We start from the raw sequence: 27,517 nt of genomic DNA, 5'->3' as shown, positions 1-27,517 counted from the left end.
GGCTTCAAATTGTGATCCTCAGATCTTAGCCTCCTGAGTAACTAAGATTACAGGCATGAGCCACCAGTGCCTAGTTTAGAACCAGATTTTTTTTAAGTTTTGGTCATTTTGATTATCTCATTCTGAGTCCATTTTTCATGTTTCATATTTACTTAGTTGATGATGGTGTTTAAGGAGAAGAGCTATCTCTCTGTGGGGAAAAAATGCCATTAATAAGAGAAGCTGAGCACCAGTGGCTCATGTCTATAATACTATTCAGGAGGGTGAGAACTTAGGATCGTGATTGGAAGCCAGGCTGGGCAGGAAAGTCTATGGGATTCTTATATCCAATTAACCCCTCAAAAGCTGCTATTCAGGGACAATGACAAAACCTGATTTCAAGCCCCAGGACCAGTAGGGGAGAGAGAGAGAGAGAGAGACAGACAGACAGACAGACAGACAGACCGACAGACAGAGACAGAGAGACAGAGACAAACAGACAGAGACAGATAGACAGACAGAGATAGACACAGAGACAGAAACACAGACAGAGACACAGAGGGAGGAAGGAAGGAAGGAAGGAAGGAAGGAAGGAAGGAAGGAAGGAAGGAAGGAAGGAAGGAAGGAAGGAAGGAAGGAAGGAAGGAAGGAAAGGAGGGAGGGAGGGAGGGAAGGAGGGAAAGAGAATAAGAGAGGAACATTGTTTCCAGAGTACAAACTAGTTCTGATTGTTCCCTTCAATACCACACTTGAATTGTAATGATTTGTCAAAATTTTCTCTTACTGTTTTACCCATCTCTTTTCATTACATAGCTTCCTTGGTGGTCTAGTGTTTAATGGCTAGTACATGCACATGTGCACACACACACACACACACACACACACACACACACACCCTTGGTACATGCCCAGAAGAGATTCTTTCAAAACAGGCTAATATTTCTTAGCCTGTCTTATTTTTTTAGGCACCATAATAAAAAGATCCCAGTGCTACCAGATAAGTAAATGATGCCAGAACTGAGAGCCTGGGAGAACCCGTTGTGTTGAAAGCCTGTTAATAATGGAGCAGCTGATACCATGGGGAAGAAAGGTGCTATAAAACCCCTAATTTTGTTGCCATGGTTAGGCCAGCTCCACAGTACACAATACAGCAAGAGACATTTGCTTTCATCTAGTACCTGGGATTTCATCATGTCTTCTGGATTTGATATTAGGTGGCAGAATAAAAATTTTCTCTCCCAGGCCCATCTTCCCAGTGGGCCTGTCTTCCTCCATATCGATGCACCATCTTCCCAGTGGGCCTGTCTTCCTCCATATGGATGCACCACTGGGTTTTTTTTGTTCTCCTATCAGCAGGGTAGCTGGCAAACACTAGGAGGTGTGTTCAAACTGGCAACCTCTCAGGAGCCTGAGGGCCCCACTCATCATCCAGAAACAGAAGGGATGAAGCTGCCAGCTTATTCTGAAGGCCCTACATACTCCAACAGCAGTGTAAGGACAACCAAGATCAGTCAGACCTTTTCAGACCTCAGTTGCTCGGAAGTATAAATGGGTCACCATGATCTACTGAGAACCCATTTCTCCTTAACTGTCTTCTTCTCAGACCCATCCAGGGGAGCCAATGAGGAATTGTTAGGCCTCACATTTTCTCCAAAGTCAATCTGTCCAGAAGTTTAGACACTCATAAATTAACGCAGCCGATCTTCCATGGCAAGCCTTCTAGAGAATATTCACAGGGCTGAGTAACCAATGTCATCTCTACTTTATCCCTGGAAAGTATGCAGGGTGTCGGAAAAATGCCAGTGGCCTAAAATGAAACAACCTGACTGGTTCTTCTTTAAATAAATACTGAATTACCTCCACTCCAAAAAAAAAAAAAAAACCATGGCTTACATTTGAGTAACTCTTAATATTGACTTGCTTAACAGAAATGTATGGCACATGGTGCCCCAGGTACAGTGATAGGAAACAGGAGTAAGGAAGGCAGACCTGGTCTAGCCTTCAAATATAGGCTCAAGATTCACTGAAAAACTCACAAATACAAAGCACTTGCAGTAGTGAGTCAAGACCACATGATAGGCGCATCACAGCTTGTAGATGCCCCTGAGAGGATCTTGTAGCCAGGATCGGAAATATCAATTTGTGTGTGTGTGTGTGTGTGTGTGTGTGTGTGTGTGTGTGTGTGTGTGTGTGTGTGTGTGTGCAGAAGAGCTCTGTGATTGATATGTTGCTATTTAAGACTAGAGTCCAGTTTGGACTTCCAGTGAAGAAAGGCCTGGTTTGTCACCCAAGCGAGAAGTATGTGTTTGAACCCACTGGCAGAAGGTGATACTTGCAGATGGAGTGAGGCTCAAAGAGATTCAGACTTAGAAAGATCATTCTTTGAGGTAAGGGAGCAATAGGAGGTTTGAGAAAGGGGGAAACTGTTAGGAATGTGTTGACCATCAAGGTAAACAGTGACTGTGGTCTGCCTCAAGTCAGCAGCAGTGGGACTTTGAAGTCTCAGATAAACTTTAGAAGTATGCGTACCAGGTCGAATCGGGAGTACTGATTACCTAAGGTGGGAAGAGCAGGAGCAGAGACAAGAAAGCTAAGCACGATGCGTTCTAGGGCAATGCTGGCTGCACTTGCTACTAGCAAATGCTTTTTTCTATTATCAGCTTGATTGAGGTGCCTGTGGCAGAGAGGGAGGTGGAGAGGTTAGACTCAGTTCCTTTTCTCGCCCATTCACCTGTGGCACAGGTGATAGCTGCGGGTGACAAGGAGGTGCGGGTGGAGGCCTGGCATGAACGGAAGCTTTGACCTCAAGAACTCACAGGAAGCGCATGACTGGGTTCTTGATTTCTAGTCCAAAGTTCCAATCACCTGACTATGTACCCTTCGAAAAGGAGACTCTGGGTTGACATTACATACAAGGAAATGGTCTGACATAGGTCTAGAGACCCCAGCGCGACAGCCATATGGCCACAAGTCCTGTGCAAGTACAGAGGCTGCTGAGACCAGTTTGTTACATTCAGGCTTGATATGTGCGGACGACTTCCCGCCTGAAGAGGAAGACAGCTGATTCACAAAGCCCTTGGAAAGTGTATGCAGCCCACCTGCTACCTCCCTCTGTCCCTGCCCACCCTTAGGCTGAGGATGCACTGTGGAGTATCCAGCCCTTTGAGTTCTCCTGTAATGAGTGCTGGCTCACTTCTATGATGGGATTCTTTCCTCTTTTCTTCCTGTTTTTGCTCTCACTAGCTGTACACAACACAAACAAGCAGAGGTCTGCTTTTTCGATGATCTGGCATGAGTCATGCCTACTTCAAACCCTTAGTCTGCCTGAGAATTGGTTGCAGATCCTCCAGGAAACAGGGACCATCTTCTGTCCTCTAATCCTACAAATACTGGATAATAGGGCTGTGATCTTGTCCAGGAATGATCATTCTACACAGGCACATAAGGCCATAGAATCAATGCTTGAAGCTAGAAATGTAAACAGAGAAAAATGACTGTGTCTGTGAAATGCTCTACAAGGTCCCCAAGGACCTAATTATAATGGACATTAAATATTTAATCTTATCTTTAATAGTGGAGGCAAGGGCCCAGAGTGAGCCTTACTCCACTGGCAAAACTCTACCAGGTTTTCCCATGGCAATTTATCTCCCACAAATAGCATTGCCTCATTCAAAAACCTGCCCTCTTTCCTTCCCATTTATGGAAACAAGCTTCCTTTGGCACCATCTTCTTCTCAGTGACTCTTTCCTTCTTGATTTTAAAATGAGTGGTTTTATGTGAGCCCCTAGTTTTATTTAAATAGGAATCATGATATAACACTAATGTTTATTGAATGCCCGGCTGGATCCTCTAGCTGGACAAATATGATTTTACCATTCCTAATTCAGAAGTAGAAAACTATCAGAGAGAATAACTGGTCCAAGTTGTATTCTGTATAATTGGAAGGAGGTAAACCCATTTCTCTTTCCAAAGTCCACGCTTATCCACCACCCAATGGTAGCTCTTTTATTTTAATAAACACTAGTTTTAATTCATTCATACTTGTAGAGCTAACCTGAATTAGTCTCTTGTATAAAAGCCCAAGCATTTCCTTTCTCTTAATACTGGTTTTCATCATACAGAGAAATAAGAGACCCTTCCCTATTCATTAATCTCTATAAAATGTCTGAGGCAAAGGTCAGCGGCCTGATACCGGGAGATATCATCTATCCCTCCAGGGTGAGCTCATCAAAAACCTTAACTCTTGAGTTCATCCCTCATTTTCATCTATTCCAAGAGGCACAAGTCTCTTGAGGGCTGAAAAAGCTTGTCCAAAATTAAAGGTGATGTTCAGTGTCACCTCAAAGATGGAACATTTAATAAATAAACTATGTTATAATATTATTAAATAATATGTCCCTGTCACACTAGCCAATTCTTAAATAGGAGTTATGAAATCTGCCCAGAATCTAAAAGATGAAGAAAGATAAACCTGGGAGCTCTGAATACTGAAGAATAAAAGCAGCAAGATTTTGGATGGGGTATCACACTTCACGGGAAGAAATTATAGCGCAAGTTTCCCATTTTTACAACTTTCAGAATGAATCAGGATTTTTATAGGATAGTTTAAAGTCAAGTGGACAATACAAAGGTCTTTGGGGGCCTGAAAAGAAAAAAAACAAAGAAAAGCAATGTGTAGTATACATACACACATTGGGAAGAGAACTCCCATGAAAGGATGAAGAAGAGAGATCTAAATTCTATGTTACTACTACCCCTGACTCACTCAGTGACTCACAAGGGAAGTCAAAACCAAGGGCAAATAACCTAGAGTAAGCTTTGAGAACTGTTGACCACAAGACAACTTGCAGTATGAATCAAGAGACAGGACTGGCAATCCAAATCCAGCCAAATTAGTTTTCTGATTAAAAATAATAATAATTCAATATTCTTCAAAGTTATATAACAAAGTCTAAAGTTCCTACCAGAAAAGTGGTCATAATATCAAAGATAAAAACAACATTGTTTGACATTCATAGTACCATCAAAACTTGAAGGATAAAGGCAATCAAGAAAGACCAAAAACAATAGGATCAACATATTGGAATTAGCAGAGAAGAAATCGAAAGCAGTTATTACAACTATGCTCTTCTATAGAAAGAAAAATACATTCCCAAGGAATAAAATATAGGAAATCTCATCTGAGAACCTATTTTTGTGGTAAATCTAAAACTGAAGAATTCAAATACTAAAATGGCAGACCACAGCAAGAATTACATTAAATGTTAACAGATTAAAACAAATTATCAGACTATAAGAAAGAATTACAAAAACAGCCTGCATCTAGGACCTACCCACTAAAGGTACCATCACCTTCCCCTCACAATGGCACCATAGTTTGGAGATCATGTTTTCAACACATGGTCCTTTGGGAGTAATTTATGATCCAAACGGTGGCCTCTAGTCAAGCTGATACACATAATCAATTCACCACAATCTTGAAAGCCAAGAATGGTGACTAAGGCTGAGAAGTTTTCAAAGTATTTGTCTAATGGATGTTAAGCCCCATACCTGACATCATATCACAACCTCAGCATCTGTCTAGGCCAGAATTCCCAGGAGGCAGATATTCCCCCCAGGTTGTAGTCTACAGTTCCTGTGTCTGAGGTTAGGGTGGAATTCAAGAACTAGTTGATAACAAGTTTTTCCGTTCAGTCTAGCATCTGAATCCCACTTCCTTACAAATGTCTAGATGATCCATACAGGTGGCCCACACATCACAATTAGGAAAACTCATACAGCATCAATTAATCAAGTTGAACAGTTCTCTCCCTAGCAATCTAGACAGTGGCATTCCACATATCTAAAGACTGTGTGTGTGTGTGCTCAATTTGTACACATGGAGCTCCGTTTGTCCTCAATAGTTTATTGTTGAACTAGTTATCCCTCAGCTTGGGTCCAAAGAGGAGTTACTGGAAATTCCAGTTCTGTTTTGTGCATCTCAGAATAATCTGGGTCTGTAGCCTGAGCTACAAATGATTGACAAGGCAGCTTAAGTTCAGCTCATGGTTCAGAACACCTGGTTTACATGATAGCTCTCATTCACCTGTGACAGGGCCTACTCTAAGACAGCTACATTGCTGCGTGTGCCAGGATGTGGGATCATCTGGGAAGACTTCTGCTAACAGAACAATCAAAATAACTTATAGAGCCTCAGGGTGACACACTCAGCGTAGGAACGCAGCAAGAAGGTAGGTTGCTATGGCAAATGTGACTCTTCTGATTAGAGCGTGGCCTCCTCTACCTAATAAAAATGCTAAATTACAAATCTAATGAAGGAACCAGAATAAAGTTCCCTAGGATGAATAAAAGTAGCAAAATAAATTTAAATGAAGAAAATAACTTACACGTCAATATACTAACGCATACATCCAGTAAATATTGATCACATACTTACTATATATGAGGCACAGTATTGGGTACTGAAGAATGAATGCCAAGCAAACGAAGCTAACATCAAGTTAAAGTTTACTGGGGTTAACTCAGCAAATCAGCAAAGAGATAAAAATATAATGGAGGTTATAGCAAGATAAATAGATATACAGAGAAGGCCTCCATTAAGGGAAGTGGCCAGTGAAGCTGTAGACCCTGCGAAGTTCCATCACAGTCCTTACGTATTCTGGACACTCTGGGATGTTGGTAGCATGACCCAGCCCAAATCCCAGAGCCTCAGAACCTAGAAAGCCAATGGCATAATTCTCAATCTGGAGTGAAAGACCTCAAAGCCACGGGCCACTGGTTATGTCCAAATGCTACCCAGCCTAGAGTTCTGAGTCCAAAACCAAGAGGAAAAAGGGTGGCCCAGCTCCATGTGGAGGGAGGGGGAAAAAAGGAGAATAAGATTGAGGAAATCATCTTCCCTCTGTCTTTTTCTCCTGTCTGGGCTCCAAGCCCATTGGATGATGCCCTCCAGCATCCGGGGAAGACCTTGTACATTCAGTCTACCAAGTGTCTATGACACACATCTCCTCTTGAGAGACCCTCACAGACACACCCATTCTCCAGGTGTCCTCAGCCCAGTCCAGTGTATTCCTAGAATTAACCATCCTAAGCTGTGAGAGCCAGGGCCGTTGAGGGCAGTCTGACAAAGCAGATGGATTCAAAATATACTGAGGAGTTAGACAAAGTATGTTCCATGTGGGAAGGCACCATGTGTGTTTTGCTTAGCAGTATCTGTTCAGTTCCCAGCACTGTGTCTGGAATGTAAATATTAATACAGTTGATCCTCGTTCACAGATTCTATATTTGTGAATCCCTTACTTGTTAAAATTTCTTTGTAGCCCCCAAGTCATTGCTTAGGCTGCCTTCACATTATTTGCAGACAGGCACATGCACAGACAGGTGAAGATTTTGAGTTATAGGCTGTCTTAGCCAATGTCAAACAACATAGGTCTCTGCCATCTTTCAGGGGTATCATACCGTAGTGCTTTTCACATTCTATCTGGCAACATCTTTATCATATTTTTGTGCTTTGGTGTGGGTACATGTGTACTTTTGGTGTAAGAGATGGCCAAAAGCATAATGCTGAAGCATATGCCAAGTGTTTCAAAGTACAAGTTGTGACTTACAGAGAAAATACAAGTGTCAGATAAGATCCATTCATTCACCAGTTATGGTGCTGTTGGATGTGAGTTCAGTGTTAATAAATCAACAACATTTATTACAAAATGTGTTCTTGAAACAGAAACACACATAAAATATATTGATTATTTGGCAAAAAAAATATTGTGAACACAGGCTTTCAAAAATATTACCTGTATCTTCCCTAAAAGCAGGAGTTCAGTATCACTAAATGAGTGTTCCCAGAAACTTTGTAGAGCATAATTACCACAAGCAAGGAGAATCAATTGCGACTGCTTATCTTTAAAAAAGGGAATGAATCAATGCAATAGACAGGATTTGTTAATGAATTGAGGGCCATACACCTGAACAACATTAATAGCGACATCACCCTATCATTTAGAAAGACAGGCTATTCTGGGAAAGGGACAAGTTTGAGAGGAAAAATGGAAAATGTTATTTTTACATATATTTTTGAGATGCCTGTAAGATGTCCAAGTAGAGATGTTAAGTAGCTCATTGCATATATGAGTCTGACTCTCCAAGGACCAGAGACATGAATTTGTCATTAGCATAGAGTTGGCACTTCAAGCCATGAGAATAGAGGAGATTTCCTTGGAAGTGCAGAGAGAAGAGAAACCAAATAAAGCCCCTGAGCTCAGTACAGGAGGCGGGACCAGCAGGGATCTAGGAGGAGGCCAGTAGGGAAACAGGAAATGTGAGAGATCACTGAAGCTAAGCGAACACTTGTTGGGAAGTAAGCAGAGAATGTGGATGGGAAACCAGTGACGATGAAGACTCAGAATTGCTCTTGGCTATGTAATGAGAGAACTTGAGCTAGCTTCAGAACAAAGGGATAGACTGAGGAGTGAAGTGAAGAGCAAGAAAATGAAAACAGTGCCGTTCCACAACCTGGAGAAGTTATATGCCGAAGGGGGATAGCCAAGAATTGAGGTCTAGGAGGAGAACCCAGGTGTTTCCTTTGGATTTTAATTGGAAAATACGACATGTGATGAACTGCAGGAAGAGAGAGATGAAGAGTGCTTGAGGGAAAAGAGAGTGGAAGAGAGAGAGTGGACCTAGTTGTTGGGGGAAAAAAAAGGCCCAGGATCCAAGGCATATTAGTTTTTCTAGAAAGGAAAGGCTGCTATACTTGTCCCCATGTGTGCATGCATGCACATGCATGTGTACACACATGCACACATAGACACACATACCTATGCCTCCTGAATATATAACGTAAACTAAGTATAAGAGTTTCCACACATTTCGATTACCTTCATGATTCTAACCAGAGTTCTAACAAGTATGGATGTTTTTTTACTCTGATTTCTAAACTCCCAAAGTGTGCATCTTTCTTTTTTTTCCCTCGTGTTTTAAACGTCAGACCTTTGTCCTTGATGTTCTATGAAGGTGCCCTTCCGGGGTTCTTCTAAGTCTTTCTGACACTCAGCTCCTTCTAGAAACTTATCTTCTGTTCCCTTCTCCCAACTTCTGAAGATTTGAGTCACATCCTTTCTTCCCCAGAGGCACCGCCTGAAGCCTGAAAAACTAATCTGAGATGGCTGCATCCCTCCTGCCTCACTGCCGCCCAATGGGCAGAGTCCCCTGGGCATCTACTGCCCACAGTCCATGCCAGGCTCAGCTGCTGGTAATGGATACGGTTTCATTAGAAACTCATTTCAGGCAGGTTTTGCTCATCTATTTTCATCAACGTTCAGAACTCACTTGAGGCATGATCATGCTAACAATTTTAAGTTTTCCCTAGCCTGAGGCTATCTACTAGTCTCTTGATCTACTGTAGCATACAACTGTGGGCCTACTATGTGCTCTGCTGACCATTTCAAACATAGCATCTCATGTATTCCTCAGAGAGCCCTGAAAAGCAGGTATCATCATTCCCATTTTATGGGTTTGGAAACTAAGGCTCAGAATGAATTGGGAAAACCAGATTTAAAATCACATCAGACTACAAAGCTTAAAACTCTCCTACTTTGGTCTGGCTGTGAGCTAGTCCAGCAGTATTCCTATGACACATTCTTTGGGCCACCACTTTATCCCATTCAGGTTCTAGCTTCCCAGATCTGCAGAGACAGATGGGAAGAAAGCATCAATCCGTATTAATTCACGTCCTCACAGAACTCAATGCCTGGCCTAGTAACCAAGTGCCTGTGGCCATCTGAGAAGCCATAGTTACATTTCCCTTTTTCCAAAATTACTGCATCCTGTTTAATCTGAGTGATAAAAGTCAGAAATTTTCTACATCACTGGCAAATTCTTTGGCAAGCTGTGTGCACTGATGTGGCAGAAGAGGCCTCAACCTTGTAAATGTGCATCATAAAGAGTGAGCTCAGAGCAAGGAAAAAAATAGCTTGACAGCATTTGGAAAGAGGGCTATTGTGGTTTCAAACACATGTTCTCACTTATGCACGTAGTGTCCTACTGCTTCAGATACTGGAAATGTTAAATGTTACCAGGCATACTGGATGTTCTAGATGTTTTTGATGTTACTGTTATTGGGTACAGTGTCTAACCGTAACTCTGCTCCAGGCACAGCTAAAGAACCAGGACGCTTTCTACTCTTCAGGAAAGTAGAAAGATAGGAAAGAGTATTTTCTTAGTAACTTGTGGGTAGACCTCAAGGCATGAGGTAGGCTACTGGATAAGGGGGAAACATCCAGGGCTGTTCAGGTTTGGAGTTTTTCCCAGTAGGATGGGATTTCTGAATGGCACACAACTGCGGGCCCTTCCCGATGGTTTGTCAACTATGAATAGTAAGTCGTTCATCTATCTACTCTTTGATCCTCCTTGCCCTTCCCAGCTAAACCTCCACATGAGGAACAGGCTCTGTAAGGAGGATATGGGGCCAGTATCTTAGATGATCCAGTGTGCGGGGCCATTATGTTACTCCTTGTTTAGGGGAGGGATCATTATGTCCACTACGGGGAATTAGAGGTTTTATGATTCTACCTCCTAAGGGAAGTAATGGACAGAAAGCGATCAGCAGCATTCAAGGCTCAGGGACAGAAGAATGAGAGTGTGATTTATGCAAAAGAGAAACTGAGGGAAGCTTCAGAGTGAAAAGGGGCCCTGCGGTGTTCAGAAGGCCTCAGGTCTTGCTAGTCTTAAGTGCAAGCTGGATTCTGGCCAGGAAAGCAACTGCAGGAGGAAGGAAGCTAGGACACCCTTTGTAAGACTCAGAGAGACAGGAAAAGAAGCGAAGGAGTTCTTTGAAACAAGATAAAGGAAATAGGAAGCAGACTAAGAAGGGATTGATAACAATTAAAGATTAGAGCAGGTGCCCATCTTACCGTGCCTGATATCTTTTTGTAAACCAATAGTAGAGTTAGGTTGCTATGGATCAATTTACACTTTACGCTATTTTAATAATGAGGGCTCTGACTTTCTTAAAGCAGATGTGATTTGATTATGTGCTAATCTCTGCCCAATTAATAGTGTTACTCAGACTGTCTCCAAAGTTCTTTAAAATAACTAGTTAAAAAGGAAGGAAGAATGGAATCTATTTTTGACATTAAGTGTACATGTTTGGGCACACCTAGAAATGTCCAATTTCACAACCTCCTAATGGCATCAGACTACCTGTGTGGGTAGCACAGGATTTTTCCAATCTGGCTCTTCAGAGACCCTTCATCCTCCACAGAATTAAGAAAGAATTTCGGGGTGGGAAGACCTGTCTAATTAATTGCAACAAAAAAAAAAAAAAAGAGAAAGTGTAGGAGTGAAAACCCACACCTCAAGCCAAATGCTTCATCACCCTTTCAAAGAAGTTTTCTGGACAACAAGTTTTGTAATGTGCAGCTACACAAAGTAAGCAGGGCAAATATAATAACAGAACAGTCACAAAACCATGGGTGCACGCTGCGCACACACACGTGCATGCTACATGCTCTCACAGATACACCTGTGCACATAGAATATACAGCATTTGGGGGAGCACACTCGTGTTAATGCAGAATTTGGAGAAGGAGGGAACAACTCTAACCCCAGGAAATGAAAGGTCTAAAATTAAAGGTCTTGCTACAATTGTTACTTGAAATCACAGTCTCAGGCAAGATCATTACCATAACTATTACTGGTAATATTAATAACAAAAACTAGTATTTGCATAACACTTTACATAAATTACATCAAGGGGCTTTGAAAGATATTTTTCTAACATTTCCAACAAATAACCAAGTGATGAGGAACAAAAAGAAAAATCATCGACATCTGGAGCTCCCAATCTTTTTTGTCACCAAAGACACACTTTGTTCCGTTCCCTATAAGGTTCTTTATTTTTAATGTGTTTGTCTAATTGACAACCTTTATTAAAAAAATAGTCTAGTTCCCCACCTTTATTCATAGGACAATCAGTATGCAATGATCTGCATACCTCACTGAGCTAATATAATTCCCTGAAGCTAGTGTGTGAGTCACCCCCTGATACTTTATTAATAGTAACTCAATTTTACTTTGACTTTTTGATGAAAACATAACTTTGACCAAACATCACTTTAAGGCCCCTACTACCATCTTAAAGGACTTCTGGGGTCCTAAGGGCCTAGTGAGATTTATTTTTCTGAAATAAATCTCAGAAAACAGTTTCTTCTTCCCCATTCATTTTAAACTAGGTGTGTGCTAATAAAGGAAAAATTTAAGAGCTTCAAAGAAAACTTGGAAGTATTGCAAAGCAATTATTTGAACACGCATGCGTGTACACACACACACACACACACACACACACACACACACACACACACACACACGCACAAAGGAAGACAAAAACTTACCACTGTCCCACCAGTAGAACATTTTTTGGAACCAGGCAAAGCTATTGTTATTGCTATGTAGCAGAGTACTTAAGTGTAGGGGCCCTGAAGTCAACCCGCTGGCATGTGATCCTGCATATCACTAATCAGCTAAGTGCTTGAAAAAGTTTCTAAATTTCTCAGCACCTCTATTTCTTCACCTGGAATACAGGATCATAATGGGCCCAATGTTTTAGAATTATGTAGAGCTTCTATGAGCCTACAGGTAAAGATCCTAACAGAGAGCCATGTACCTACCAGTGGCTTGTTTCTATAATCCTAGCTAGTTGGGAAGATGAGCTCAATGAAACCACCCAGGAACACACACAAGAGACCCCTTCTCAACAAATAGCTGGGCATGGTGGTGTACCCCTTCATCCTAGCTGTGTGGGGGGGTGGGGGCTTTCACATAGTGTAGTTCCAGGCCAGTCCAAACAGAAAAATACTTGGACACCATTTTAACAGAAGCTCTTTATGGTGGTATGTAAGTTTCTTACTAGCTACTACAGGAAGTGAAAACTAGTAAGATCATAGTCTAGGCACAGCTAAGCAGACTCTATCTCAAAAATAACCAGTGCAAAACACGTCTCATTGGTAGAGCACCTGCCTAACAGGCACTGAATCCCGAGTTCAAACCCTTGTAGCTCAAAAACAAAAACAAAAACACCTTAACCCAGGACCAGTCAGTCATATGGCAAGTAAATACTTGCTAGCTATCATTTACCATCCTAACCGCACACTGTCAGGAACGGTGGCTGATTCTCAAACATTTTCAAGTCCACAAAATGAAAATATAGATATACATTTTTTAAGTGTGTTATATCTCTTCTTTCCAACATTATTAGAAAATTGTTGTTTCTTCTTTGATCTGAACGTGCATAGCAGTTAGACATGAAATCCGTAAACGCACAACTCAACTCAAAGGCTTTCTCTCTTACCAGCTAAGCAGAGCAGGATGCAATTTGGTGTTTAGAAGCCAACTCCAGGAAGCCTCAATTTCCCCCCTGATAAAACAGGCATCATAACTACCTCCTGAACATTGAAGATTTAATGCGCTTTACATATTAAGTCCTCTTCCCTCAAAAATAATTACTATCATGGTCAGTATCTGTTAACACATGAAAGCATTATTTGCTCAACTTAGACCCTGATGCAAAATATTAGATTTTTGAAACTTTAATGCATGCTCATTTACTAAAGCTAAGCATTTAGATAAACTCATAATTAGGCTTAGGAAGAGAAAGCTTAAAAGAAATATCATAATTTTTCTTCTCCCCTTGCACACATTAACTGTGGCTTGATCTTGAACTGTGTCAATATACATCAACTGATTAAACAATTTTAACTGAGCTACTTAGATATTTTGCTGGTTGTCTCAATTAAAGGACTGATTAGTAAGACAATTAGTCTCTGGCCAATTTAGTGAAAAGCATCAAATTGGTTTTCCTTCAGTGGTTCTGCTGAACTCTAGGCTCTGAGGGGGGACACTGTGGACAGATGAAAGAATTACAAGGCTAACATTGCTCAGAGGACCCCAAAGTTCAGTCCCTCCCTAGGTCCCCTTTCTCAGACATGGAGACATTTTGTCAATGTACGTCTTCAAATCAAGTCTGACAGGGAGGCCTTTTGCCTTTTTTTCTCCCTACTCAAACCCGAAGTCTTTACAGACTCGCTCCATGTTTCTTTGGGGAAAACCAAACCCTACCTAAATAATAAAAAGTGGAAAAGTTTCCCCAGGCAGACGGTGTCTTCCGCACCTTGATTAGCCGAGCAAAATGTAGACATAAAATGCAATTGCTTTTTTTTCCCAGATGCTAAAAATGTCAGCCTTGATTTACCCCGACACTCTGACTGACTCACGGCAGACATAAATCCTTCACGCCCAACGCAATCATTTTTTGACCTGCTCAGCGGTGGAGAGAGGGGAGGGCTCGGCGTTTATCTTCCTGGTGCCAGGACCTCGATCCCAATAACTTTTCCTTCATCTGTCCCTGACAGAAGCAACGGCCACAGGAGGGAAGGCAGAAAGGCACAAGTTCATTATCTATTTTCTGAAACATCATGTAAAAGGAAGATTATGAAAGGAGGGGGAAAGAAGGATAAGATGTATTTTAGAGTTTCTATTTCCTCTCACCTGACCCATCACCTCACCTTGCTTTGTCCTTGATCAGCAAAACTCAGGAAGATCTTTCATTTTGGGGAGGCAGCTATCTTTCTACTGAAGGAAGACCATGATGCTTTTCTGCTGAATACTTTCCCAGGGTGGCACAGGTCACAGTTGTTGAGGTTCGGATCAGAGCTGTTGTTTGTGGAGTGCCCAAATGCAGCAAGGTGGACACTGGTTGGTTGCAAGTGTGGCGCTCATAAACCTAGCATATGAAGCACAATGCTGGCTAATGGGGAAGACCTGGGTCTGTCCTTAAATCTCTCTGAGAGAAGATTTAGACCAATCATTTCTTTCTCCATAACTGGTGCCTTGAATCTTTATAAATGAGTTCATAGAGTACCACTTCTCCATTCATAGGAACTCTGTATGTCCTAAACACTTTGAGCTTTCCTTAAGCAAAGAGAGCTGCATCTTAATAGGACTATTCTTTCTGCTATCCATGGCTACAGGACAATGTAATGAGGCCCATGTGTCCCCCTAGGAGATGATCTTTCTCTTTCAAACTCACAAAGTATGCAGAAGAGCCACCTTTATTTTCCTTGGAAGGTACTGTGACACTCTCCCTCCATCATCTCTCTTCAAATCCATGATATCCAAGAGTCCCTGCCTAAGCTCTTATTTCTCCTATTCCTGCCTTTTTCCAGTGAGGTTTTGTAATGACAAGAGACTGTATTTCTGGGCCTGACACATAGTCACCATCCAATAATGAGTTGATGAAATGGATTCTTGTCTCTCCTACAGCCCCAGTTTCCCAGCCATCAGTCAAACCTCCCATCAGGAAAGTTCCCTTCTATCTTTCCAGATCTATGCAGGAGGACTGCCCCTTCCATGCACACCTCCTGCATATCCTCACATGCCTCCTGCTCTTTCTCTCTCAACTTGCAAAGAAAATGTCACTTTAACTTCTTAGCCACTGAGAAGAGCAAAGGCAGACCCTACATACTTCTCCCTGACCTCATTAGCAGGCCACTTTCTGGGGTTCGTGCCCATGATCTGCCTACCTCTCCCCACAGCTGTTCCAGTAGGCAGCCTGCTTCCAACATTTCCAACATTTGTACCATAGGATGCACTCAGAGTTGAGAAGCCAGAACTCAAGCATTCCACCAGCAAAATTACCTCCAAGCTCAGTATCAGGTGAAGCTCTCACCTGGTTTTCCAGGAAAGGTGGGGCATAAGAGGCTCTGAACTCTTCTTATCAGCAGGACACAGGACAGCTAAATGTTTGGATACTATCATAGGCATTTGTGTGCATTCTCTTTTCTCCTCAAACCAGTGCTACAGTAGAAATGAGTTATTGCTAACATTGGAAAGGTAAAGGTGGAAGTCAGCAACTTCAATTCTCTCTCTCCCTCCCTCTCTCTCTCTCTCTCTCTCTCTCTCTTCTCTCTCTCTCTCTCTCTCTCTCTCTCTCTGCTTCAGATGTTTCTAGTGATCCTTCTTTGAGCCCTACAGCTTTCTTCTGGCTCCAGCTGGTCAAGGGGAAAGGAAAGTTGCCAAAGCCCCTGAAGTTGGTGGATCCTTGCCTAACGGAGCTGCTATGTCGACTCCGGCCCAAAGTATACCCAACCAGTTCCAATCTGAAAAGCCAAATGAAAAGAGGGGGGGAAGGTAACACCAGCACTTTAGATGTTATAGAAACTGTGTGATATGCTCTGCTCACCAGCTCCTGGCCTTGGAACCCATACATTATTTAAGGGGAAGGAAGACATACATGAAATGAGCTGGAACAATTGCTTAAGGGAGGTGGGAGTTGGGGGAAAGCAAAAGGACTGTGTATGTTTCTTTATTTTTCTTTTTTTTTTTAATTTCTCAGACGGTGCCCGTTAGTTTTGTTTCTTATTTAGGATACAGCATTAATCATGCTAATATTTTACAGCCCGGCTTCACTCTTCAGTCATTACTTTAATCAAACCCATCAGCGAACGAAAGAACACGTTACCAGGTGGGAATAACTGCTACCGCTCGCTGTTAATTACTTTGCATTTTACAGCAATCAGCAGCAGGGGCTGAGATCATAATAAATTCATGACTTATGGGCCCATAAAATCATTACCGTAGGAAAATATGTTTTATCGGGGATTCGATGGGCTGCTGCTCAGACAGAGATTTCTTGAAGGAAATGACACCCATGAAATTAAACTGATCCTTGCAGTCAGCAGAAATGCAAATTCACAAAGAGAGCAAAAAGATTACCGTGGGAGAAAGGGACTGGCAAAGCCAGGACTGGACACTGGGAAGTGTGAAGGTGGGTGGGGCCAGGTAGGGGTGGGGTCAGGTAGGGGCGGTGCCTAGAGCCCCTGCTGGGAAGAAGTCCCTACAGAGACTCAGGAAAGAAAAGAAACTCAAGAGTCATTCAGAGGTCTGAGAGAGCTGCTCTGTCACCACTTCTTGGACCTTACTTTATTCCAGCCAGCTTTTTGCCTATTGCAGGGGGTACTGTGGCAGGTGGTCTCAGAGGCCCTGAGGGTGGTCAGGTGATAAGCAAAGAGACAAGTCAACAAATCATCCATGAGAAAGTCTATGAAAGGAGGGCCCAACACTCTTGTATCTTCTCCCCCATCCTCAGGCAGCGCAAGTTGGCTGTGTGATAGATAGCTTCCCTTCTTCACTGAGGTGACCCTGCCCATGGTTCCCATCCCGGCTGACAAATGTTCATCACCAGCCTCTCTGGGCGGGCCTTCGTGTTCCCACAGGCCAGTGGGATATACTTACCATGAAGGATATGAAACTCCTGGTGTGTTTTTCTTGATCTTCAAATGTTTCCCAAGACACATTCATGCCATTTGTTTGGAAATAACTATTCCCCTCTTCCTTCACTTCTTCCAATTATGCTAGACAAACACAGGCTCTTATTTAGTGTTATTTAAGCATGAAATTATAACGGATCCTTTTAAATGCTAAGACACTAAAAATAAGTCCTTTTATCAAGGCACGCCAGGTCCAGATCTAGTAGCTCATTAATTTCTATAAATCAGACAAGATGAAATGCAAACAAAATCCAAGAGCTTCCAGTGGAAGCTTATTCATTGTTGGTGAGACGATCATCATCCTTGCTCATCATTTCCATTATTGTTCACATTAAGAAGGGTCACATTAAGATAAGGTGTTATCCTCTCTACTTGGAGCTAAGTGCAAAGCTGAGAAAATTCCATGTACCAGAGGAACAGTAAGGAGTGAAATATGAGTTTGAATCCAACTGTTCACATTTACTAGCTGTGGGGCTATGGAAAGTTAATTTAACTTCCTGGATTTTAGTAGTATATTCTGTAAAAATCAGGGAAAATTGTTTTCTAGGGTGGTTAGATAAATAAATGAGCTTACTGGTGTGAGGAACGCAAACTAAAACACCAGGGAGATCTTCTGAAGAAGTTTATTCATTTGTCCAAAACTCTCTTGCACCCTACCCCACGGTCATTCAAGGTAACAGAGCCAGCTGCCTGGAGGAAGTTGGGGATACTAGGAGCTGCCAAGCACAAGCTGGCCCATGGGAACCCTGAACAGCAGCAGCCTGTTACACGAGATGATGAATGAGTGGTGTGGGACACTTGGCCACATTCCCGCCTGTCACTGTGACTTTCAGGAATATGTACTGCACTCCTTAGTTCTTGGGAGATTCTGAATCTCCTAAGTAAGTGATTTCTTCCAGAAGGAAGAGACAGGGACAGAGGACAGCAGCCTCAACTGGGATCACAAGGCTGTGCTGTCTCATTGTCACTATTATGATCTCCCTCTTGCGTTTATCTTATTGTAACTATTGGTAAGAAGAAGAAAGAAGGATGTCCTTTGTCATCATTTGCCCCACAGTCCTCCCTCCAAATGGAGGACTCCAACCAAAGGATGGACCCTGACATTTCTACTCATACTACCTATCTGTTCCCCAAAGGTAGGGCTGGCAGCAAAGGTCGACAGGGAGCCTGCTTTTCCTAAGCTTCTTTCTACTCTCACTACCAAGAAAAGCAGAGGCAGACCTACCATTCCAGACTAGTTCCTCTACTTTCTCCCAGCCCAGTCTACTGCCTTAGCATCAGGGCAAGGTAGTAAAACTATTAATTAATTAATTAATTTTAAACAAAAATGCAATGACCCACAAAGTTTTCTATCTCTCAGGAGGGCAGAGTTTCAATATGATTTTGGATCATGAGTGAAATGATTTAGATGGGCACTGACCTTTTAGTCCTGTCTGTGTCCTTGATGTATTACCTGAGCAAACCCATCACAATAAAATAAAGGTTTATTTGGATTGTACAGGTTTCTTCCCCTCATTTGATTTTTTTCTGAAACCATGTAGTAATAGTAGTGGGGTAGAGGAAAGCAGAAAAGCACCAGAGTCAGCAGAATTGGGCTCAAGTTCCAGTTCTGTCATATATTAAATTATCTGACTTTGGATCTGTGAATTAACTTCCCAGACCCTCCATTTCCCCATCTGAATTACTGGGATTATGCATCTATCTTTAATGGTGGTTGTAAAGAATAAAACTATTAATATTTATAAAACTTCTATAAATGGGTAAATACTAAACAGTCATGGTTATTACAAATTAGGCCTTTGTTACCAGAGAAGATCTGAAGAGCTATTATAACAAATATGAGTGAAGACCCTGACTTGTGTGACAAAACTCTAACGCAGTTTCTGCTATGAAACCAAGTCATCTCACGATACCAGAAGTCACTATGTAATACCAGCAGGCTTGTATCAATTACAATCATGTGTCTCAAAGTAGGAGTAAACTTCTAGACCAATTTCATTGAAAATGCAGCTATTGTCATAGATAATATACAGTGCAGTCAGTTCACTATAAACCTCCATTATCTTCAAATACAATTAAGAGAAGTTTTAAAATAAGAGGTCTTCCCTTAACTATATTGAATGAGCAAAGGATGACCCACAGGACAAGAGAAAAAGAAATTAAAGCTTGGTCTCCCATGTCTTCACAGGCATGCTTGAAATTCTTCAAGCTATCTGGACCACACAAAAATGCTTATCCACAGTCCTTACATAATTGCATTGACATACTGTTCTCATATCACACATATGTGCCATTTTTGTTTTATGTGTGCTATACTTTATACTAGTTCTATAATTACATTGACTGGTATTGATTATTTGAACAGAAAACTTTTAAGTTATAGCATTACATTTCAGATGATAGCGGAGAAACTGTTTTAAAAAGGAAAAAAATGTTATCAGGCACCCAACATGTGCCCTATTTTGCGCTGGGCACTAAACACTCCTTGTCCCAACTGATGCTAGCACACAGGAGACTGAGGCAGAAAGATCACGAGTTCAAAGCTATCCTGGACAGTGCTATAAAACACATATACAAACACATACCTCCCCAGTGAGGAGAATATGCTCGATCCTGTTATAAAACTCAACCACATATTAGATCATTAAAGTAATCTCATAATTTACTAAAGAGCAATATCAAACATACTATGTTCTTCAACAACAATCAAATATACTTAGAAATTATCAAAAGAGATAGCAGAAATAATATTGGAAAATGAAATCACATTTTATTAAACAGTTCTTGGGTTAAATATGAAATAGAGGGATTTTAGAAACATTCAAGACAGAATGATAATTAAAACACCACCTGTCAAAATCTGTGGGATATTAGTTAAGCTGTGCATAGAGAAAATTTCAGAGTTTTAAATAAATTATTAGGAAACATGAAAGTTAAAAACATATTAGCTAAGCATGTCATTAAATAAGTCAGAAAAAAGAGGCTTAGAGAAAGTCAAATGAAATAAAAAGTATGTAAGTAAAACAAGACAGACATTGGTGACGTAGGTCTATAATCTCAGGAGGCTGAGATCTGAAGATCAGAGTTGAAAGCCAGCACAAGCAGGAAAGTTTGTGAGACTCTTATCTCCAATTAACCACTATTTTTTTAAAGCCAGCAGTTGAACTGTGACTCAAGTGACAGAGCTCCAACCTTGCACAAAAACATTCAAGGACAGTGCCAAGGCTTTGAGTTCAAGCCCAAGGACGGGCACATACACTCAAAGAAAGTAAAACACATATGACAAAAATAAAAAAATCAGTAAAATAGAAAGTAGAAATTGTAATAAAATATTAATACATTGAGAAAGGAATTTTCCTAATGAAAAAAGTTATGATGAATTGTGGAAAGCCTCATCAAAAAGACAAAAGAAACATAACATGGCATCCCTGGGAAGGAAAAACTAATGGGAGGAAAGAGGGAAGAAAAGGAGGGAATGGGAAATTGAAGGAAGGAATAAAGGGAGAGAATGAAGAGAGGGAAGAAAGAATTAAGAAAAGTAACAGTTGTAGTATTTGAAAACATGATAAAATGAACATGTGCATAAAACAAAATTTAAATGACAAAGTTAAATCAAAAAGATTTGGGACTCAAGTCTGTAATCCTAACTATTCAGGAGCCTGAGATCTGAGGACCATAATTCAAAGCCAGCCCAGGCAGGAAACCTATTAGGCTTATCTTCAATTAAGCACCACAAAACTAGAAGTGGAGCTGTCACTCAAAGTGGTAAAGCACTAGCCTTGAGCAGAAAAGCTCAGGGACAGTGCCCAGGCCCTGAGTTCAAGCCCCATTATCAACAACAACAACAACAACAAAAAGGTTTGGGAACTTTAAAAGAGGACAATAAATATTTTAACAAGCTATAAAGGACATTAAAAGACTTTCCTGTCCCAAAACTAGCCAGATAATTTATGGGTGAGTCCTACAAAAATTTTAAGAAATTATTATTTCCAGTCTTAACCATTGTTTTTTAAAAACAAACAAAATATTACATAAAGTTTCTGGGGGCCAATGACTCACACCTGTATTCTTAGTTACTCAAGAGTCTGAAACTTGAAATAATGGTTTAAAACCAGTCATAGCAGAAAAATGCAAGATTTCTTTCTACAATGTAAATCTCATTAACCAGAAAAAATGACAGATTGGAGGTATGGCTGACGTGGTAGTGCTATGATCAAGCAAGCAGAACTAGCTGTAAAACCCTGAGTTCAAGCCCCAAAATAGCTTGACTATGAAATCAGATAGAAACAATATAACTTAATGGCAAAGACACAAAATAAAACAGTAGAAAACAGAATTAACAATTCATGAGTAAGCAATGTGTGTGTGTATGTGTGTGTGTGTGTGTGTGTGTGTGTGTGTGTATTATAGTCCAGAAATGCATCAAAAATTCAATAACATAACTTCCTTCTTCAGGATGAAAAAGTTATATAACAAGCATATATAAATTACAGAAAGATAATATATAATAATTAAGTAATAATATTAATTGCTGAAGAAATAGAATCTACTTCAACTTAATACTAGAGGTCAATGTTAAAGGGAACGTAAAAGCACTGGAAGGCAAATGATCAAATTATCCTCTAAATAAATGTGATAATTATCTAGCAGACTCAACAAGATTGTCTATAAGATTAGCCTAAAAAAACAAACTAAGTATTCTAGCAAACTGACATGAAAAAGACATTAAAAGAGAGAGAAATACATCAACAAACAGCCATAAAATACCTAGAAGTTAACAACACTCAGAAGACTCCCAGAGTAAAATATAAGACTAATAAAAGAACATAGAAGAAATACAAAAATAATTAATAAAGAGATTTTTTTTCCTTGGGTGGCATAATTTAATAATCTAAAAACGTTGATTATCTTCTAATAATGTATAAAACAGCTGAGTTAGAATTCTAAATCAAATCTATGTGCAATACATCACTCTAACAAGCATATGAAAAAAATCTCTCCAAATAAGTAATCATTAAAAAAAAGATGAATGGAAATAAACTTGCCCTGTAAAACAGTGTTATAAGATGATAAGTTTTGTAAATGTCCTATAGCATTAACGTAAGAGCAGATAAGTAGATCAAAAGAGCCGCCAGAAATCTGTAACTTCATAGAAACATAACCCACAGTAAAGTGGTTCTATAAATCAATAAGGAAAAGACTTATTTAGTCATTTTGGCAGAATTTGACTCAATAGATAAAAATAACTCAATCCATAGTAAATACCATATAAAAGAAATGTAAGAGATGATTTCTGTTAGGTGGAGGTGGAGGGTGCCAGGGGAGAATAGAATCTCTTACATAAAAATGTTAAGTGCAAACAGTAACTTGATAAATGTGATGGCAACATATTTGTATTTCTGTGCACTGAACAACACCATGGACAATTTTAATTAAAAGACAGAGATTTTCAATATTTAAAACTACAATGAATTAATATCAAGAATGTAGAACTGCAAATTAACAAGAAGAAGACAGTGACTCCATGAGAAAACTAAGAAACTAATATAAATAGGCAATTCCTAAAAGAGGAAATCCAAACCTGAGAAGCATATCAAGAGACACTCAAACTCATTAGTAATCAGAAAAAATGTAAATTAAAACAACATTGAGATTTCACTCTATACCAATTAGACTGGAAAGAATTAGAAAACTGGATGATTCGAAATGTTGGGGCAAAGAATATAGCTACAGTGGTTCCCCGTACATTGCTCATAAGGGGTATAAACCAATTTTAATGTCAGAGGACACAGTATTATGTGATTTCCACAAACACATGCACGTACCTTATGCCTGTGACATGTAGGTTATATATCTAAAAACAAAATTCCCAAATGGGGCCATATGGGATGTGTTCACAGCAACAGTTATCTGTAGACTATACAAACAGCAGCTCATGGACTTGGACAGGTGAATACCAAGGAGTCACAAACATGTCCTGAACTTGTCCACCTATCATTGGAAGGATGTAAACTGTGGAAGAAGAGGTGCACACTATGTGTTCTCATGTGCTACTGTACACATTGGATGTCCATGTACACACATCAACATGAAGAGACCTTAAAGCATAATCAGAAATGAAAAAGAGTAATATCTTGGGACACATAAATCCAGTGTCCCAGCTGAGTGCCCATGGCTCATGCGGGTAATCCTAGTTATTTAAGAGGCTGAGATCTGAGGATCACAGTTTGAAGTCAACCTGCACAGGAATGTGTGGGAGACTCATAAACAATTAACCACCAAAAAAGCTGGAAGTAAGCGGTAGTTCAAGTGACAGATACCACTCTTGAGCAAAAAAGCTAAGGAATAGGATACCCAGGCCTGGTACTAGCATAAACACACACATACACACACACACACACACACACACACACACTCATACAATATAATCTCTCTAAAAACTAAAAGGGACATGCATGCAAAACAAAACTCTACACTTTATAAATATACATTTATACATATACTATTAGAAAAAGTTGTCATTCTTGTTATTGTGCTAGCCATTTAGACCAGGAGTTGGCAAACGTTTTCTGCAAAAGGCCAGACAGTAAATATTTTTGACTTTTCACGAATATGTACACAATGAAAATACTTGTGTTTTAACCAAACTTTTAGTTTTTTTAATTTTTTATCAAGCAGATGGTGAGCCAAATTTAGCCCACAGGTCATAGGGTGTTAACTGGTGACTTAGACCATAAAGAGTACAGCAAGATAGTATATTAGAGGATTATTTGTTGTTTGGACTATATTTACAGACCCAAAACTATGGGCGTTATTGGGAAAATGAAGAAGGAAGGAAGGAACACGCCACACTGGATCTCAACAGGCTAGGACTGTTTATTGAGGAACAGGAGGGACATAGACCTTCCTTGGAGTTTGGAGGTTTATGTAAAGAGATGGGCTCAGGAATGGGGTTGTGCAGGATCTAGCAAGGAGGCAGAGCTTAATGAAGAGCTACTAGGTCAAGGAAGGTGGAGGGTCTTCAGTTGAGCCCAGGATGGAATCTTTACAGCCAAACTTAGATTGTTCTACAGGTATAATGCAGTCTGCACTCATGGCCTGCCTGGTATCTGTACACACCTAGGAAAAGAGGATGGGAGTCAATCCTTCAGTCATAGATCTGAACATTTCAAAGGTATTTTTGTGAACAAGGAAATGAAATAAAAGAACCAAATGCTTACAGTGTTTCCAATTTCACCCATGAAGAAGAGATACAATTGAAAAAACATCTTAGTAAAACCAGTGTGTGTGTGTGTGTGTGTGTGCGTGTGTGTTGATACTAGAACTTGAACTCAGGCCTGGGTACTGTCCCTTAGCTTTTTGGTTGAGTGCTGGCCCTCTACCACTTGATCTACAGCTCTGCTTCTGGATGTTGGTGAATTGGAGATGAGTCTCACAGACTTTCCTGCCTGAACTGGCTTTGAATTGCAGCCCTCAGATCTTAGCCACCTGAGTAAGCTAGGATTACAGGCATGAACCACAAGTGCCTGGCTCTCTAGGATCATTCTTATTTAAACTCCACTAGTATTTTAAATTATTACTTCCATGGATGCTAACAAATCCATAAGAAAGGCAAAATTCAGTCAGGGATCTAGGTTGTATTAATAAATTTTTATATATAGACAAAAAATAACAGATACCAGGATTCTATATTATAGACCTATAATCCTATAAATATCTTTTTTTTTCTAGGTAGCATGTCTGACCAAAAGCCATGAAGCAATGTGACAGGCTAATAAAATAAAATAGCGGGTTTAAATGTCAGCCGAAACAAGGTTCATTTCTTAGGAAAAAAAAAGAAAAGAAAGAAAGAAAAATCACTTGCACAGCTCTTTGAGCCACCAAACAAAACCTCTTGCAGCTTGAAGTTCATCCACAAAATCCTTTTGCAAAATATTTGCAGAAACACTGTCATGTAGGAATTGTGAGAGATTAGCCTTATTCACTTTCTCCTCCCTAACACCCATCTTTCCTAAACTAGATTTCTGTCCCCAGAAACTCAGATCCCAAATTCAACATTTCTCTCTGTGATACCAATGAATACTAAAATGTTCACAAGCTATCTCATTGCCTAAGTGAATGAAAAACTCAGAGATCCTTTGTGTGATGTTACCAGTCACCAGACACTCCCATAGGACCTCATTGCCCTTCACTTGTTTTAATGTCAGCAAGACCCTGATACTGTGAAACTTCCAACACAATCAGATCCCTGCCCTCAACCAATGAGACTCCTGGAAGGAGCAAGCGTGTAGCAACGCCTCCATGTGCACAAATATGATTCAAAGAGGGGACAAATGAATGTGGGTAGCAGTGGTCTGGGGGAGATTCAGAACTTCCAGGCACAGAAAATGTCAGCAGAGGAACAGAAATGGCAAATGGAAAGAAATGGCAAACTGACTTTATTTCAAACACAGTTGAGAAGGTGAAAAAGCGCTCTTGCTGGAATCATAAAAGGCTTAAGAACTTCTCACTAGTTGCTTCCATAGTTTGGTTTTAGCTACTTTTCTCACTAGAAATTTCCCTACCACGAGGATAGCCTGTGAAATCCTATTATTTGCCTTTCTGGTATTTTTTAAGTAAGAGGATTTGAGCTTTCTAAGATTGTCATTTCATCAAGTTTTATAGCTTTACCTCAGCCCTTGGATTCCCATTGACCCTAATTCTGTATAGATCATACCTAGGTCTTAACATGTATACACCGAATCTTCTCCACATTGAATTTCCTCTCTTTACCCACTGACATAATGTTTTTCACAGGTACTTAAGTATCCATAATGTGTAAGGAGGCTATATTCAAATATGTCCATGTTGATTTGGATTATAGATCCTACAAACCCAAGCTGCCATTCCTGCAACTAGTCTTGAGGTTTGCCCTGGGCAGGACTGGTGTTGTTCGTACATATATGAATACAGGAGACATGTACAAATATTTGACAATACAGTTCAAGAGTCTGCCTCCTTCCACCAGGGCCTCGGCTGCCAGCATGTCGGACCTTCCTACCAACTCGATGTAGGCAGAAAATGGACAAGAATGAATGAAGGCATGAGAAAGAACCACTGGAGGCATCGAATGGAGACTAAGCATAGTAATCGTTTGTACTGTCTGTCAAGTATTCTTCTCCCCTGTAGGCATACAAGTATCCTATGTCCCATTCTCCTGTTACATTAGGACTCTGTGTCTAGTTGTGGGTCAATGTGGCTTCTTGGCCCATAGCAAATTAGCAATGAGACCTTCCAAAGCTCTCCCTCTTTCTTGGGCCCAGTGTTAGCTACCATTTAATGGTAGCTTCTGTATGGATAATAATGAGCAGAGCTTCCCCTACAAACTAGCAACATGCAAGTATCTTAAACAAGAACTTCTTCCTTTGGGTTTTTTTTTCTTTCTTTTTTTCTCAAGGCTTTTACTCAACCACTTGATACAAAGCTCCGCTTTGAGCTTGTTGATAGTAAATTGAAGATCAGAATCTCATGAATTTTCCAGCTTGTACTGGCTTCAAACCATGATCCTCAGATCTCAGCCTCCCAAGTAGCTAGGATTACAGACATGAGCCACCAATACTGGCTTTCTTTGTAGTTTTAAGCTCCTGTGAGTTAGGGACCTTTTGTTACCACAACAAGACTTCATACTTTCTGGTTGTTATATTAGAGAGAACAGTGATTTTCTTCTTTCCTCCCGCTTAGGTCCTCCCAGTCAAATGTGAGTGCTCAAAGAGAGATACGTGTAGAGCCTGTGTATGCCAGAATACACACACACACACACACACACACACACACACACACACACACACACACCATAGGAGGAGGGAAAAGACGGCCCTTTTTCCCCTATTAAGTATCTTCTCAGGTAACAGATGTGATATCTACTTAAGCCACTGAAAATAAATGAGACAGCAAGACAGAAAGAGGAGTAACTTCAGTTTACTAACTATTCACTGCTTATTATTACACGAATCTGAGAGCTTCCTCTAAAGGAGAAATCTTGGAAGTTGCCCCAGCTAATTCCACCCAGGTGCATCCCCTCTGGACTGCAGTATAGATACACAGCCTGGAGGTGTGGTGTACCCCCGTGCAGACCCTCTCCATTTTTATAAATGATTCACAGGGACCCTATCCTCAATACACACACACCTCGTTGGGTGGAAATGGATGGCATTTAAGATGGAATTTAGGAGACTTAT

The sequence above is a fragment of the Dipodomys spectabilis genome, unplaced genomic scaffold (assembly GCF_019054845.1).
Source record: "Dipodomys spectabilis isolate Male_0828 unplaced genomic scaffold, ASM1905484v1 ptg000019l, whole genome shotgun sequence".
In the NCBI taxonomy this organism is placed as follows: Eukaryota; Metazoa; Chordata; class Mammalia; order Rodentia; family Heteromyidae; genus Dipodomys; species Dipodomys spectabilis.
This window is presented reverse-complemented; position numbering follows the sequence as displayed.